This window comes from Echinops telfairi, unplaced genomic scaffold (genome assembly GCF_000313985.2).
Source record: "Echinops telfairi isolate 266 unplaced genomic scaffold, ASM31398v2 ScPeMD7_9;HRSCAF=40, whole genome shotgun sequence".
Classification (NCBI taxonomy): Eukaryota; Metazoa; Chordata; class Mammalia; order Afrosoricida; family Tenrecidae; genus Echinops; species Echinops telfairi.
The window spans coordinates 65,618,853-65,623,313 of NW_022103906.1; positions in this window are offsets into that span (position 1 = coordinate 65,618,853).

A 4,461-nucleotide genomic window follows, 5' to 3' on the forward strand; every position below is an offset into this window, starting at 1 on the left:
CCGTTTTCTTTGGCAATTTGCAGCTTACTGGAGAGATGAACTGCTCTCGAGGAGATAATCAGCATCACGCATTATCTATTTAAAATTTCACATACAATTGGCCCCACCAAGTTCAAATCCACCTTGTTCAGAATAAACCACATTTTGTGTATACATGCATACTGAGTTGTTTAAACATTTCAGTGATTGTGAGTTATGTTGCAATGAATGTAGGTGTGCAAGTATCTTTTTGTGTCTCTGTTTTTAAATTTTGGGGACATCTGCATAGGAGTGGAATTGCTAACTCAGCAATTTTAGCATTCTTCATGATGAAATTTGAAGTCACTTTATATAGTTATGCAGATTATCCTCATGCAGATATTGTTGAGAGAATTATGTAAACTTCATTTTTCTCTAACAATTAAGTTGTCATCTATTTACAAGGAGAAAAGTGGGTTGGTATTTACATATCAAAGGTGGACAAGTACTAATCAAACAAATGTTGCTATCTAGCTCCAATGAAAATGTTATATCAAATCTTTGAAAATGTTCACTCCCAGTGGGCTATTTGAATAGGAATAGAAAGGAAGAAGTTTAAATAAAATAAAAAATAATCGTTGTGGAGTGAAATTTCTTAATATGACTCTTGTATTTAAGACTTGTAACTCTCAGCAAATGATTGGGTGGGTTTATTAAACCAAGAGAAATGGCATCATTGTCAAATAGGGCATTTCAAGATCAATCTTGAAGTACAGTACTGTCTATGACCGAATTATATCTATTGGCCTTCAAGAAAATTCAATCAATACAGCTATTATTCAAATTTATGCACCAAATTGATGGAGCTGGAGAATTATACCAGCTTCCTCAGTCTGAAATTTATCAAACACGAAATAAAGATGCATTGATAATTATTGGTGATTCGAATGCAAAAGTTGGAAACAAAGAAGGAAAAATAGCTGGAAAATATGTACTCAGTTATAGAAATGAAGCTAGACATCACATGATTGAATTTTGCAAGATCAAAATTCATAGCATTAACTTTTTGCAACAAAAGAAACAATGATTATACACATGGATATCTCCAACTAGAATCCACTGAAATCATGTTGACCTCTTCTGTGGGAAGAGAGAGCACAGAAGATCAATATTAATAGTTAAAACTAGGCCAGAGGCTGACTATAAAACGGATCATCAATTGTTCATGTGTATATTTAGGTTGAAGCTGAAAAAAAACTTTAAAGTCTACAAGAGCCAAAATACAGCCTGAGTTTCAAGAAAACCTCAAGAATAGATTTGATGCATTGAAAATTAATGACAATGATTAAGGGTGGGAATACATTAAAAAATCATACATGAAGAATCCAAAAGGTCATTAAAACGACACGTAATAAAAGATTGGAGTGGATATCTGAAGAGACTTTGACACTTACTCTTCATCTTAAGCAAATGGAAGGAATGACAAAGTCAAAGAACTGAACAGAAAATTTCAAAAGCAACTCAATAAAACAAAGTAAAATATTATAATACAGTGTGCGAAGAACTACAGTTAGAAAATCATAAAGAAAGAACACAGCTCAGCATATATTAAACTAAAAGAATTAAAGATAAAATGCAAATCTGGAGCTGTAATAATGAATGATTCAAAGGAAAAATATTGAAGGATGCAGGAAGCATCAGAAGAAAATGGAAATAATTCAGAGTCACTGTGTCAACAATAACCATTTTAGGAGGTACAGAAGAGCAAGAACAAATGGTGCCCAAGAGATATTATTCAACAGAATGCTCAAGCTACAGAATAATATCATTAATATCACATGCAAGCAAAAATTTTGCTGAAGATCATCCAACAATGGCTGTAGCTGTAACATTGGCAGAGAGCTGTCAGTAACTCAGGTTAGATTCAGAAGAGGACATGGGAAAAGGAATATCATTGCTGATATGAGATGGATCTTGGCTCAAAGCAAACAATGCTAGCAAGATGTTTACTTGAGTTTAATTGGCTATCACAAGAAATTCAACTGTGTGGTCCACAGTAAACTATGGTAACCTTGAAAAGAGTGGGGAAACCCAGAGCACTTAATTGTGCTCCTGTAAAACTTGCACATGGATCAAGGGGCAGCTATGTGAATGGAACAAGGTAATGCTGACAGGCTTAAAATCAGGAAACACATGAAACAAGATTGTATCCTCTTATACTTATTCAATCTGTAAATTGAGAAAATAATCAAAGAAGGTGGCTTGTATGAAGAAGAATGTGACATGTGGATAGGAGGAAGGCTTACTAACAACCTGCTATATGCAGATGACACATCCTTGCTTGCTGAAAATGAGAACTCAAACACTTACTGATGAAGATCAAGAACTTCTCATTCAGTATGGATTATGACTCAATGTAAAGAGGACCCAAATCCTGAAAGTTGGACTGTGTTAGTCTGGGTACTTTAGAGAAACAAATCCACAGAAACTCATGTATAAAGAGAGTTTATATAAAGGTTAAGTATGCATCAAGAAAACATCCCAACCCAGTGCTGCCCAAGCCCACAAGTCCAATATTAACCCATTAACCCATATTTCCAACACCAGTCCACAAAGTCCTCCTCCTTCTCACAAAAAAGACACAATGATGTCGACTGCAGGAGGAAATCTGAGTCAGTGAATGTGTAAGCATCTCAGCACTGGCAGGGGTCTCCACACGGCTGCTCCAGAACCCAGGGCTGCATCAGGGTAGGTCCCTGTGGCTTCTCCTTGGGGATGTCTTGCAGGAAGTGAGCCTTGCCAGCTGAAGCAGGGAACTGCTAAGGCAGCTGCACCTTGGTGCAACCATCACAAAGCAAAAGACCCAAGAACTAGAAAGGAGAGGCTCACTGAGCCATTTATCCTTCCACCCTTCAATTAACCCCACATGTGTTTATCAGCCAGGTTGGCACAATAAGCTAACTCATGGACTTTAAGTAATATCATGATTAATGGAGAAAAGGTTGAAGTTTTCAAGAATTTTTCTCTTGCTTGAATCCACAATCAATGCTCATGGAAACAGGATTCAAGATATCAAAATATGGATTATATTAGGTAAATCTGCAACACAAGACCTCTTCAGAGTATCAATAAGCAAGGGTGTTAGTTTGAGAATTAAGGTGTGCCTGACCCAAGTGATGGTATTCTCCATTGCTTCGGGTGCAATGGTCAAAGTTGCCATTGAATTAGGAAGACCAACAAAGAACCCATGCATTCAAATTGTGGTGCTGGAGAAGAATATTGAAAGTACCATGGACTGCTAAAAGGACAAACAAATCTGTCTTGGAAGAAGCACAGCCAGAATGCTCCTTAGAGGCAAGGATGCCCAGATGTAGCTTTGCATACTTTGGATATATGCCAGGAGAGACCGATCCCTGGAGAAGGTCATCGAGCTAGGTAAAGTGGAGGGGCAGGGGAAAAAGAAAGGCCCTCCGAGAGATGGATGGACACTGTGGCTGCAACAATGGCCTTGGGCACAGGAACAATGGTGCAGGACCATGCACTGTTTTGTTTTCTTGTGCACAGAGTCACTTTGTGTTTTCACAGACTCTCAACGGCACCTGGCAACAATACCACACAGCATAAGAGGCTGAGACCTGGAGAAAGATTTGACTTCCACGTAGTTGAGTGGCTGAGACTCAGAGAGAGACATGGCTTCTGACTGAGGAGACCAGTGACTGTCCATACTGTTGGCTGATACTGACTTGTGGTAGCTTATTGACTTCCCTAATAATTAATTGTGAGTATTATCTGTGAGTTCTGGGTGGTCATTGCAAGGAATTATCAAACCCACTACAGATGTTTAGTCATAAGGTGGGAAAGGTTGATATCCCAAGAGGCTAAGGACGGACCATTGAGGCCAACTGACTGAAGCCTCATGGCAATGCAGAGCCCAGAGATCAGTGTGCCCACCTCAGTTAGTGCAGTCAACTTTTATAAAAGATACCAATATATTTGCTTCTAAACTGTGTACTATTTACTCAATAATTCAAAAAATATTTCATTCCCATTATTAAGTATATTCCAAATACTAATCCATAACTTTGTTTAAAATTACACAGGTAGTGACAGAGTTTACAGCCAATCTCAATGTCCTGGTCTTCCCATTATTTGATGAAGATTGTAGTAGTATACCATGAAACCTCAGACGTCTTGCTTACTTAATTAAGCAATGTTACCTTTTAATGACTTTACCTACCCAATATTTTCATTTTTTATCCTGATAACCAATAGTAACAGCTTTCAGCTTCCCAGAATATGTGCTAGTAACAGAATAATAAGCTATTACGAACATAGCAGACAACAAGATTGTTCTGCTTGAGACTCAATGGCTTTTGTCAGTAATGTATACATTTTCATCTCGCTAAATGGCAATTTTTCCTCTGTTATTTATTAATGGAATTGGAATAAGGAGTGGCTCGGTAATAGAGAGGGTGACATTTAAAACTATATAAAACTAGATGC